General features: G+C 48.4%; 1 non-coding gene across 1 annotated transcript; it reads left to right on the top strand.

The window, feature by feature from the left end:
• Positions 1-13,108: 13,108 nt before the first annotated feature.
• Positions 13,109-13,181, top strand: TRNAK-UUU. The gene has a single exon. It is a non-coding gene; the product is annotated as a tRNA-Lys (tRNA).
• Positions 13,182-13,798: the final 617 nt, after the last annotated feature.

The raw sequence follows: 13,798 nt of genomic DNA, 5'->3' as shown, positions 1-13,798 counted from the left end.
ATTGTGCAAATGCACAAGAAGCTAATTATGGTAAGACATTTTAATAATTATAAAATCTCTTAAATATATTAAAGTCAAGATCTGTTAAAAGTCCTCCACTAATAACTATGATGATAGTTAGAGTTTTTACATAAGTCGGTACAACTCAGTTGTGGGCTTGTGTCAAAATATCTATAATTTATCATACTTATTAGTGGGTTGACTTAACTCAAATTCGTTGACTTGTTTAGCTCAGCTAAGGTTAACTGAGTTGAGGGCAAGTGTTGAGAATATAAAGCTCAACAATAACATACCGAAAGCCACATAGATTTGTGATTGACAAGTTAAGACCTACTTGATGAATGTAGCATGTAGGTACAGCTCAACTGTGTGCATTCTATATGATTCAAGGTTTCAGTCTTATTAGGAATTGTTACCGACCAATTCCTGATTCTAACAGTGAGGGATGTTGGACTTAAATAAAATAGTAGAAGTTATAAAAGACCTTTATTAAATATATTTCACCAATACTAAAACTCTACTTTAAATTTTAGATGACAAACACGAGTACCTTATCACTGCGAAGCATTCTTGAGAAAGAAAATATCCTCCTCGGTTCCAATTACCTGGATTGGTATAGGAAACTCAAAATTGTCTTAAGACACCAGAGAAAATTTTATGTGCTCGAAGATGAACCACTGAAAGAGCCTACACCCAATGCTTCAGACGAAAATCAGTCATATTATTCTCAGTATATGAAAGGTGCACTTGATGTGCAATGAATCATGTTATCTTCTATGTCTCTCGAGTTGCAGAGATAGCATGAGAACATGAGTGCTAGGGAGATTGTCAACGCTTGCGTGAGCTATTCCAAGAGAGTGCGAGAGTAAAGAGGTATGGAACCTCTCGAGCACTATTTCGTACTATGCTGGAGGAAGGAAATCAAGTTGGGTCTCATAAGTAAGCTTTTAAAGCTATGCGCCATTTGGATATAATGAAATTCTAGTTGCTATAGAGAAGAGGCACAAACATGAAATAACAATGCGAAGAGTATAAAAGATAAATTATGTCATTTCCTAAATTTCTTTGGGCTCTAATTTCATGAAATGAGATTTAGATTTTGAAAATAATGTCCCTATGTTCCATCATTATACAAGGAATAAGAGCATCCATAATGAATCTATGTTATAATATTCACCATCTCATCAAAAAACATAGAGTCCATTGTCACATATTCGTTATAACAATATATCTCTTTTACTCACATTCCTTTTAATGTTAATACTCATTATTCATGAGTCCCACAGTCCACTCAATTATCTTAAAATTATATCATATTAAATAAATAAATTTTAAAATATTAAATTTATTATTATTATTAATAATAATAACAGTTAACTAGTCGTTACAATTTTTTAATTTAATTCAAATTAAATAAAAAATAAATTATAAATAAATAAAATAATATAAAATATAAATCTAAATAGTTGGGAAAAAGTATGTAAAAAATAAATTATTACCATTTAAAAAAATAATATTATTACTAAAAATACATTCATTATTTATTATTTACCTATTTTATTTGATTTTTAATTTTAAAATTTATATTTGTTTAATGAAAAAATTAAAAAAAATACACTTACCAGGGTGGGCCAGGGTTAGCCCACCCCATACCACATTAACACTTTCAAAGCCATGAACGTGTTAATATGAAAGGGTGTTCACATTGATTTTAACATCAATGGGGTGTTATAACACTCCCATTAACGAGCAATGCGGATGCTTTAAGTACAAACTGTTTGTTGTAAAATTAGAAGAAAAAAAATAAATATAAAGAATCTCTAAAAATAGATGAAAAATCCCTGATCCTGTCCGAGTGATGAGTGGATGGACGTTGGGAGCGTGGCGCTCTCCGCTGTCTCCGGCTGGTGATGTGGATCTCCGCCGCTACCTGCAAAGAAGTCAGGCCGGGAAGAGTTTCCCGACAACGACCCTCCGACGCTCAAGTCAGGCAAGAGGCAAGTGAAAAAGTAGAGTTGAGAATCAGAGATTGCATACCTTCTTGAAGTCTGGGGGGCTCTCATATACATAGAGCTATGGGGAGGCTTGTGCACTCCCATCGAGGCGTACACGTGTACCTCACCTTACTTCGGTATGGGCATGCCAGCAGAGCATGTCTGACACCATACTGCTACAGTACGAGCATCTCTTTGATGGGACGGCAGACCATTTCGTCTTGGGCTTCTGCGTTATGGCCTGGTCGTTGAACATACCTGTTGTCAGTGACAGGTGTTTCTGAGGATGATGCTCCCACTGTTCCCTTTGTCGTCTGGTCTCCTTTCTCCGCGCCGAGCGTCCAGCTGTTCGACCAGCACATTACTCCCAATCGGGCGTAGGTATTGGTCCGACCGGGAAGATTCCCAGTCGTGTGCTCGGACGAGCTTATTCCCGCCCATGCTGCTTTATGCCTTGGCCAAGCGGACTACCCACTCGGCCCGACTACCCTTTTCACCTTGAGCGTCGGAAACCAGACTCCTGTCAGGGGGGTTATTGATTTCGCTCGGACTCGCTCGGCCAGTCGGCCTGTTAACCCTAAACTCCTATCCGATCGGCCAGACCTTAGGTTGACCATTTTGCCTTTTGACCTCCACGTGACGTTGACTCTCCTCCAGAGGGGGTCCCCCGACCTTACTGTCGGATCACTTGCCTCCCCTTCAAGTTTAGTCGAAGGAGGCACATAGTCCGACTGACTGGACGCCAGTAGTGCCGAGCGGCGCATCCAAGAAACCATCCTCCGCTTGGCCCGTGTGGGGGTAGCTACGGCCTCAGTCAACGCCACCCTCCCTCGAATCTCCTCGGAATTTGCACCAATCTCCGTCATTAAGGCCGAGCACGCGCTCATTAAATGCACTCCAGTAGCCGAATGCCACGTGGCGCTGCTGCCGTCATCGTACGGCGGTGGCGTGGTGTACGACGAGACAGAGGCGGTCTGAAATGGACGGCCCGATGCGTGCTTCGGTTACCGTGACCTGCATCCGACGGTGGAGGCCGCTCGGGCCCAACCCTATAAAGTCTTTGCCTTCCCCCCGCCCCCCGCCGCATCTGTGCCTTCTCGTGCTCTACAGCTTCCTATGGCGTTTCAAACTTCCGGCAATCCCGCTTTTCCGTTTCCGGCGATCTCCAGCCTCCTCCTTTCGATCCTCAGCTTCTTTGTAAGGTCCTTACTCCTTCTCTGTTATCCTCGTGTTTATTGCCGAGTTCTCGCTCTCTGGTCACTGTATTGTTTGTCATCTTCTTCCTTCTATCATTTGTCTTTCCTCGCCTTTTGTGGTTTCGCCCGTTCGGACAATGGTCAGTTCCTCTCAGCCCTCGGATCTAGCTCTCGGCCCATGGTACACTACCATGGAGTCGCGGTTCGATCGACGCGACGCCAAGGTTTTATTTAATGATTTTGCTATCCCATCCGATTTTGAACTTATTTTGCCCTCACCCTCCGCTCGGCCGAACAAACCGCCGCGCGGAGGTATATGTTTTTTCCGCGACCAATTCGTGGTCGGTCTGCGGTTCCCTCTTCACCCCTTCCTCGCGGATGTCTGTAACTTTTTTGGCATTCCGCTCGGAAGCTTAGTTCCCAATACTTTCCGCCTTCTTTGTGGTGTTGTGATGTTATTCAAGATACACCGCATTCCTCTCTGACCGGAGATCTTCTATTATTTTTATTATCCCAAACAGTTCGAACCGGGTACTTATATGTTCCAAGTCCGGCCCGGCCTTGTCTTTTTTGATAAACTTCCTTCCTCCAATAAACACTAGAGGGAGTATTACTTCTATCTTCGTCTCCCCGAGCGGGCTCCTTTCTTAACCAAATGGCAGGTCGAACCGCCCACTTCTCCTGAGTTAAAGCGGTTCAAGACCTAATCGGATTATCTTCAGGCTGCGAACCTGCTGGCCAGTCTGAAGCTTAACATAAATAAGTTTCTGCAAGAGGACGTACTGTACATATTTGGTCTGAGTCCGATCCGGACTCCTCTTCCGAGCAGCTTTGGTAAGAATTTTACTTGAACTTTCACCTTGATTGCTAACTGATTTTCTTCTTTTTCCTTTGCAGCAAACGTTGTTATGGAGTCAATAATGGTCGGTATCTTGAAGAAGAAAGCTGAGGCACTTGAGGCGGCAGCCGCCAAGGAGATGGAGCAACTGGGCATCACCCCGGTCGGCTCTCACGAGGGAGAGAGCGAAACGAATGCGGGGGAGTCGGCCGCTCAGGCTTCTCTCCCGGAGCCAGCGGTTGGCGCAACTTCTAGCCGAGGGCCTTCCGTCCGGGAGGAAGGTTCTATTCAGGAGGAAGAGCGCCCGCTTAGGCAAAAAAGACGCCGCCCGGAAACTCCCCCACGATCAGCCACTTCCGCAATCCATGCGCCTTTGCGAGAGGGAAACGCTTCTCGTGGCAAAGGCCCAACGATTGAGGCGATCTCATCCGATCGGACCCCCTCTCACCTGGACCTACCCGCGGATCCCATCGAGGCGGTGCCGGTCAACTCAATTCCTCCTGTGCCTCGCCATGTTCAACGCTCGACTATTTTATCCAAGTTCTCCACTCCGGCCTCCGATCGTTCTGCGTCTGCTTACACAACTCCCGGCCGGAGTCGTACGATCAGGGCCACGCTGCATCTCCCTACCGAGAAGCTTATGGCCGAGTCCGCTCGGCCAACTGTGCCCGAGCACATGATTACTATGAAGGGGCCCCTCGCCGAGATGTGGACCGATGCTAGGGCTCGGGTTGCCTTGATTCCGCTCGGCAACTTGGCCAACAGCCATATGCAGCAGGCCACTGGGGTAAGTGTGTTTTCTTCCGAAGTTTTTTATGCCGTAATTCCGATCGGCTATTAATATTCCTATTCATGCCAAAGATGGGTGGAGGAGATCGCTGTCTCTAACCGCTTGGCTATGGTGGAAGAAGAGATAAAGAGGCTGAAGGCTTCGGGCGGCCCGTCCGGCTCCCAAGGCCCCTCATACGCCGAGCTGCAGAAAGAGCTCAAGAAGGCCCAGGATTTGTTGGAGGCGGAACGGAAGAAGACGGCCGATCAGGCCTATGCTCTAGTAGAACTTGAAAGACAGGCGAAGACACTCGAGCGGAAAATAAGTCTTGCCACCGATCGGAAGAAGGCGGTCATCGCCGATCTGGAGAAGAAAAACGTCGAGGCTCGAGGCCTGGAGCAACTGGTTAAGGAGCTGATGGAGCAGCTGGCCGGTGAGAAGGCGGCCCGATCGGATGAGGTGACGAAGCTTGAGGCTGCCTTGCAAGAACACCAAGCAGCCGCCGATGCTTCCCGAGCGGCCCTCAAGGAATACCAGGAGGCTGAGCCAGGCCGGGTCGCCGCCTTGAGGCTAAATTACATCCGTTCGGCCGAATTCTCGGAGAAAGTCTGCGAACGGATGTACACTGCTTTTGAGCTTGCTATAACTGCCACAACAAACTACCTGAAGTCCAAGGGTTAACTTTCCGATTCCGTCATCATCCCAGCCCAAGACTAAGCAACACTCCTCAGTACCATCCCAAATGATCTTTATGATTTCCTTGAATGAAGGCCTTTTTGTAACCGTTCTGATCGGCTTTAACGACCTTTAATGATATGCCATCCTTTTGCTTGCCTTGTCTTTTGCTAATCAATACATGTGATATCCGCTTGGCTCACGAACCACCGTCGTTCACGTTCCTCCGCTTCTCCTCGTTAATCGCCTCTCATCCTGCCTCACTTACGTTTGAAAGGGATTTCTCACGAAGTATTTTGTATAGCTAGGTTGCTCGGCTGAATATATCTCGTTTTGCAAATGAGATTTTCGCTAGATGTTTACGGGGTACTCTTGGTAACCCATCCGCTTGCACACTTGGTCAGCCGGATTCGCTTAGTTGAATACGCGCATAGCTTTAACTGGAAATACCGCTAAACAACATTACTTCTGGCCGGAGGGTTTATAGTCGTCGGTCCGACTCTCGATATTTAACGTCGGAGCTCGACGGTCTTCCGGCCGGAGGGTTTATAGTCGCCGGTCCGACTCTCGATATTTAACGTCGGAGCTCGACGGTCTTCCGGCCGGAGGGTTTATAGTCGCCGGTCCTACTCTCGATATTTAACGTCGGAGCTCGACGGTCTTCTGGCCGGAGGGTTTATAGTCGCCGGTCCGACTCTCGATATTTAACGTCGGAGCTCGACGGTCTTTTGATTCGGCTGACGATGCCCTATACTTGCGCTAAGTTTTCGATTTTTTACTCCTGCATTTCAAGTATACAGCCGAACGGAAAGTATACAACATACATTACATTGGCGCACCTTTCACCCCGCCCGGTAAGGCTGAGGTGGTTCGCGCTCCATGGTCGATTTAGTTGCCGTCCGTCTTCATCCTCCAGATAATAGGCACCCGAGCGGAGCTTTTCGACGACTCTGAAGGGTCCTGCCCAGGGAGCTTCGAGCTTGCCCACAACTCCGACTGACTTCAATTTTTTCCACACAAGATCGTCGACCTGGAATGCTCTCGGGATCACACGGCGGTTGTAGTTCTGCTTCATCCTTTGCCTGTATGCCATAAGTCGGACATTGGCTTTGGCTCGCTCCTCGTCGATCAGGTCCAATTCCAGCTGCCTTCGCTCGGCGTTGCCCTCGTCGTAGTTCTGTATTCGAACGGACGCCGACTTCCACGGGGATAACCGTTTCACCCCCATATACCAAGTGGAACGGTGTTACTCCCGTTCCCTCTTTAGGGGTCGTGCGGATGACCCATAGGACGCCTGGCAACTCGTCCACCCAGCTTCCTCCCATATGGTCGAGCCGAGCCCGAAGAATGCGAAGGATCTCCCGATTGGCTACTTCGGCTTGACCATTGCTTTGGGGGTACGCCACGGACGTGAAGTGCTACTCGATGTCGTAACCCTCGCACCACTTTCCGAGCTGCTTTCCCACGAACTGTCGTCCGTTATCGGAAATGAGTCGATGCGGAATGCCGAACCGGCAGAGGATGTGTTGCCATATGAATTTCTTGACCATCTGCTCGGTTATCTTCGCAAGTAGTTCAGCCTCGACCCACTTGGAGAAGTAGTCGACTGCCACTAGCAGGAATCTCCGCTGCCCGGTCGCCATGGGGAAGGGACCTACAATATCCATACCCCATTGGTCGAACGGGCAGGATACCGCAGACGCTTTCATTTCCTTCGCCGGCCGATGAGAGAAGCAAGGAAACTTCTGACAAGAAATGCATGTTGCGACAGTCCGAGCGGCGTTTTCTTACAAGGTTGGCCAGAAGTACCCGGCCAGCAGGACTTTCCTAGCGAGTGATCGCCCACCCGGATGTCCTCTGCATGATCCTTGGTGCACTTCCTGGAGGATGTATTCCGCGTCTTCCAAGCTCACACATCTCAGGAGCGGACGGGAGAAAGCCTTTTTATAGAGTTGACCTCCCACGAGTGTGAACCGACCGGCTCTCCTCCTTAACAAATGAGCTTCCTCTCGATCGGACGGTGTGGTCTCCGAGCTCAAGAATTCCATTATCGGTGTCCTCCAGTCACTCGGGAAGGTGAGACCCTCCATTCGGTCGATATGCGCCACCAAGGATACCTGCTCTATGGGTTGTTGGATGACGATCGGTGATATTGAACTCGCGAGCTTAGCTAACTCATCTGCCGACTGGTTTTCCGCTCGGGGTATCTTCTGGATGATGACTTCCCTAAAGTGGTACTTAAGCCTTTCGAAGGCCTCGACATAAAGCTTCAGCCTCGCGTTATTTATTTCGAAGGACCCGGAGAGTTGCTGAGCGGCGAGTTGGGAGTCTGAATGTATTGTTACTCGACCGACTCCCACATGTCGGGCGGCCTGCAAACCGGCTATGAGGGCCTCGTATTCCGCTTCATTATTCGTCGCCCGGTAGTCCAGCCAGACAGAAAGGTGCATCCACTCGTCTTGAGGGGAAATCAACAGGATACCAATCCCACTCCCTCACTGAGTGGACGATCCGTCCACAAACACTTTCCACAAAGCTTCGGGCTCGGGATTTTGTACATATGTCACGAAATCCGCTAAGGATTGGGCCTTGATTGCCGACCGGGGTTGATATTGAATGTCAAATTCACTCAACTCCGTTGTCCACTTGATGAGCCGTCCGGACGCTTCTGGGTTCAGCAGCACTCTTCCCAATGGGCTATTGGTCCTGACGATGATTGTGTGCGCCAGGAAATAAGGATGAAGTCTCCAAGCGGCTAGGACCAAAGCCAAAGCCAGCTTCTCAAGCCCGGTGTAGCGAGATTCAACATCTTTTAAAAATATGGCTCAAGAAGTATACAGGTTGTTCTTCGCCGCTCGACCGTACCACTGTCGAGCCCACGGCATGCTCAGTTGAAGATAAGTAATATAGAGCGGCTCACCTACAGCCGGTTTGGCTAACACTGGTAGGGAATTCAAATATGCCTTCAGCTCTTCGAATGCCCGATCGCAATCCTCATCCCATTGGAACTTGGTAGCTTTTCGCAGAATTCTGAAGAAAGGCGGGCTCCGGTCGGCCGTCTTAGAGATGAATCTTGATAATACCGTTATCCGACCGGTCAGGCGCTGTACCTCCCTGAGATTTTTAGGAGGCGACATATCTTGTATTGCTTTTACTTTGCTAGGGTTCACCTCTATGCCCCGCTCAGTCACGATGTAACCCAAAAAATATCCTCCTTTTGCTCCAAACAAGCATTTCTGAGGGTTCAGCTTAACTCCATACTTCCTCAACGTTTGAAAAGTTTCTTCCATGTCCTTGAGAAGATCTGTCACTCGGGTTGACTTGATGAGTATATCGTCGACGTAGACTTCCAAGTTGCGCCCGATCTGCTCACGAAATACTTTGTTCATCAGCCGCTGGTATGTTGCTCCTGCATTCTTCAACCCGAACGACATCACTTTATAACAGTACGTGTCATCTGCCGTGACGAAACTGACTTTCACTTGGTCTTCTCTGGCGAGCGGCACTTGGTGATAACCCTGATAAGCATCTAGCATGCATATCAGTTCGCACCCGGCCGTGGAGTCCACCAGTTGATCAATCCGGGGCAGGGGGTAGAAGTCCTTTGGGCAGACCTTGTTTAGATCTCGGAAGTCGATGCAGACTCTCCACTTGTTGCCCGGCTTGGAGACTAGCACCACGTTCGCCAGCCAGCTCGGGAACTGCACTTCCCGTATGTGGCCGCCCTCCAAGAGTTTCTCCACTTCCTCTCGGATGATGACGTTCTGCTCGGCGCTGAAGTCTCTCTTCCTCTGCTTCACTGGCCGCGCATCCGGCCGGACGTGCAGTTCATGCTGCGCGATGCTTGGCGAAATTCCCGGCAGCTTGTGCGTCGACCACACGAAGACATCACAGTTTTTCTGGAGACATCTGATTAATTTCTCCTTCTGACTTGCCTCCAGATCATACGCTATGAATGTAGTGGTCTCCGGTCGGGAAGGGTGGATCTGTACCTTCTCTTTTTCTTCATAAATCAAAGAGGGTGGTTTATCTGTTATAGCGTTTATCTCGATCCGTGGCATCTTCTGTGCGGACTTTGCTTCGGCTCGGACCATTTCGACATAGCATTGCCGAGACGCCAGCTGATCTCCTTGCACTTCTCCCACTTGGTCTTCTACAGGGAATTTAATTTTTTGGTAGAAGGTGGAGACGGCCGCTCGGAACTCGCTGAGCGATGGTCTCCCAGGATAACATTGTACGCCGAGGGAGAGTCGACCACGACGAAGTTGGAGGTCCTCGTCCTCCTGAGCGGCTCTTCTCCTAGCGAAATGGCTAGTCGGACCTGACCGACCGGTAGAACTTCGTTTCCCGTAAACCCGTAGAGCGGGGTAGTCATGGGCATCAGCTCAGCTCGATCAATTTGCAGTTGGTCGAAAGCCTTTTTGAATATGATGTTGATCGAACTGCCTGTATCAATGAAAATGCGGTGAATAGTGTAATTAGCTATTACCGCTTGATGATGAGGGCGTCGTCATGTGGGACTTCGACTCCCTCGAGGTCCCTGGGCCCGAAGCTGATTTCGGGCCCGCTCGCCCGTTCTTGACTGCACCTGACCGCATGGATCTTGAGCTGCCTGACATTCGCCTTCCTTGCTCTGTTGGAGTCACCCTCGGTCGGTCCACCAGGGATGATGTTGATTTCGCCCTGGGATATGTTGTTTCTATTTTCTTCCTCCCGATCGGACGGCCTCGGCCGCTCCTTGGATCCCCGAGGATTGTTTTCGTGCTTCTGAGGATGATACCGCTCGGGTGACTTTCTGGACGACCGCCGACCGGCTTCATGGTGTCGCTGTCGCCTATCGGGTGATGGCGATCGACGACGACCACTCCGGGGAGCGGGGTGGGCGATAAGGGGAAGACTTCAGCAATCCCGGGTGTTATGCGTGTCGGCCCGGTGGAAGGAGCAAAACCTGAGGGTCCATAGCTTCTTTTTTGTCTTGGACCGCTCGGCACTTACCTCTTGGATGGCATGGGACCTTGCATATTGATGAGGGCGGGCTGCTTCAGCTCGCGGTTCTCTAGGTGGCTGGTAGCTAGTGGGCAGCTTCCGCTCGGCAGGGGCTAGCCGCTCAGTTGGAGCTTCCTTTCTTCTGGCCGCCTGGGCTTCCTCCACATTGATGTACTCATTGGCCCGGTGCAGCATATGATCTTAGTCTCGGGGTGGCTTCCGAACAAGTGAGCGGAAGAAGTCACCATCCACGAGGCCTTGCATGAACGCATTCATCATTGTTTCTGAGATGGCCGTTGGAATATCCATGGTCACCTGGTTGAATCGCTGGATGTAAGCTTGAAGCGATTCTCTGGGCTCTTGTTTGATGGCGAACAGACTGACACTGGTCTTCTGGTAGCGTCGACTGGTTGTGAAATGGTGGAGAAAAGTCGTGCGGAACTCCTTGAAGATTGTAATGGATCCGTCCGGCAACCTCCGAAACCATCGTTGCGCCGATCCCGAAAGGGTAGTGAGAAACACCCGGCACTTTACTCCATCTGTGTATTGATGTAGGGTAGCTGTGTTGTCGAACTTACCCAGATGGTCGTCCGGGTCGGTGGTTCCGCTGTATTCCCCGATCGCCAGTGGCACATAATGCTTTGGTAGAGGGTCTCGCAGGATGACCTCTGAAAACTGGCGATTGATGCGCTCGGGTGAGGCGTCCGTTCGGGGCGCCTTGCCTTTTCTATGGTCTCGCTTGAGTGTCTCGTCAGATGAAGATCCTCGATAAGGGTTAGCTGACATTAATTCCGGGGGTGTACGGAAAAGGGCTCGGTGAAAAGGAATCGGGGCAAGTGGTGCTTCCCCTTGAATGCCGACCGGATCTTTATCTCGGCCCCATGTTGAAATATTCTCCGGTCGGAACTCTGCTACCGCCCGGCCTGCTGATGCTGACGTCGCTTGTTGCTCTAGGCGCTCGGTTTGCGCCTTTTGTTTCTGCTGCTCCACGAGCTTAGCTGCTCTGGCCTCAATTAAAGCGTCGAGCTCCTCCTGAGAGAGCATCACGGTATGAGGTCGTCCAACTTCTTTCATCTTCTCTACTCGGATTCAAGTGCGTTTCCACAGACGGCGCCAATTTGATCCTGTCCGAGTGATGAGTGGATGGACGCTGGGAACGTGGCGCTCTCCGCTGTCTCCGGCTGGTGATGTGGCTCTCCGCCGCTACCTACAAAGAAGTCAGGCCGGGAGGAGTTTCCCGACAACGACCCTCCGACGCTCAAGTCAGGCAAGAGGCCAGCGAAAAAGTGGCGTTGAGAATCAGAGATTGCATACCTTCTTGAAGTCTGGGGGGCTCTCATATATATAGAGCTATGGGGAGGCTTGTGCACTCCCATCGAGGCGTACACGTGTGCCTCACCTTACCTCAGTATGGACTTGCCAGCAGAGCATGCCTGACACCATACTGCTACAGTCTGAGCATCTCTTTGATGGGACGACAGACCATTTCGTCTTGGGCTTCTGCGTTATGGCCTGGTCGTTGAATATACCTTTTGTTAGTGACAGGTGTTTCTGAGGATGATGCTCCCACTGTTCCCTTTGTCGTCTGGTCTCCTTTCTCCGCGCCGAGCGTCCAGCTGTTCGACCAGCACATTACTCCCGATCGGGCGTAGGTATTGGTCTGACCGGGAAGATTCCCAGTCGCGTGCTCGGACGAGCTTATTCCCGCCCATGCTGCTTTATGCCTTGGCCGAGCGGACTACCCGCTCGGCTCGTCTACCCTTTTCACCTTGAGCGTCGGAAACCGGACTCCTGTCAGGGGGGTTATTGATTTCGCTCGGACTCGCTCGGCCGGTTGGCCTGTTAACCCTAAACTCCTATCCGATCAGCCAGACTTTAGGTTGACCATTTTGCCTTTTGACCTCCACGTGACGTTGACTCTCCTCCAGAGAGGGTCCCCCGATCTTACTGCCGGATCAATCCCTAATAAAAACTAGGCAACAAATGCAAATTCTCACATACAAATTATTCCTGTTGGTTTCTATTTTCTACACTACCTCGTCCAAGTCTGACTGGAGTTGATGCACATGTAAATATAAATATCGGAATATATATCTTAATAACACTGTGAATCAACTTGCAGATTTTGCTAAAATTATCTATTATAACTGAGAAACTTTAAGATTCATGAAAACGTCTCCATGATCGATGATGCATTAACTTAAGATAAATAAATAAATAAATCTGCGGCTGAATCTTTATTCGAATTAACAAGTAGGTCTCCCCAACCTTTGATCAGAAATTCATACTTGGAAAGTGAATAAAGAAAAGAAAAAGAATCCCTCCAATCCATCAGCAATGGTTTTAGTTCTTCTTCTCTATAGACTATAGAAAATGGTGTCTGGAAGCTGCGGAGACTAGAAATTAGGCTTACATGTTGGAGGCGGCGGCTAGGCTTCAAAGGAGGATCGCCAGAGGAAACGGACGGCGAACGCAGGTGGGTGGGAAGTGGAAGCCGACTCTTAGGATTTAAAAGAAGAGGACGGGCTGGGAGGGGATCGCGACACTAGACGAGGGCGGAATAACACTTTGGCCATAGGATTTGTAAATTGTAATAGAATCTATACATAAAATTATAATTTAATATATTTAATGAGAGTTTTGTCATCAAGCCGTCTTAGCTCAGCTGGTAGAGCGCATGGCTTTTAACCATGTGGTCGTGGGTTCGATTCCCACAGACGGCGGTTTTTTTCTTTTATATTCACTGAATTCCTTTTTAATAGCGAGGGGCAATTATGAGGCTGCTGTATCATAGTTTTTTCTGTGATAATTCTTTTTTTTTTTTCCTTCAACTCCTGTAAGTTTATTTATCATCGTCTTATGTTTGTGGGATTATGATATTTATAATTCAATCTTCAACTATGTTGTATTTATAAAAAAAATTCATTTAAATGAAAAGTTTAACGAAACATACGTTTCCCAATTATTTCAGTGATCGATAAAATTTTTTTATAAGATTGAATTGATCACTTTGAAAATAATCAATAAGACTATCTTAATTTATCATTTATCATCATCTCATAATAATTTTAATCAGTTTAAGTTTGCATTTATCAACTTATAATAATTTTGATCATTTAAGTTTACATTTAGCATCCCCGTGATTCCCCTCGCACAACATTATTTATTGCTTTTTTTTTCTTCTTCAACTCCTTGAACCTATACAAATATTTGTGTTCCGAGAACACGTGCATTTGAGTCTCTAGTTTGCATCTGTTATCTTCAATTATTTTCCTCGCTAATTATAGTATCTCCTTTTCAATTCCTTCTACCTTAGCCATAACCCCAACTAGGGGATAAG

The sequence above is a fragment of the Zingiber officinale genome, chromosome 5B (genome assembly GCF_018446385.1).
Source record: "Zingiber officinale cultivar Zhangliang chromosome 5B, Zo_v1.1, whole genome shotgun sequence".
Taxonomy (NCBI): Eukaryota; Viridiplantae; Streptophyta; class Magnoliopsida; order Zingiberales; family Zingiberaceae; genus Zingiber; species Zingiber officinale.
Note: the sequence above shows the minus strand (reverse complement) of the source record. Positions and strands in the feature narration are given on the sequence as shown.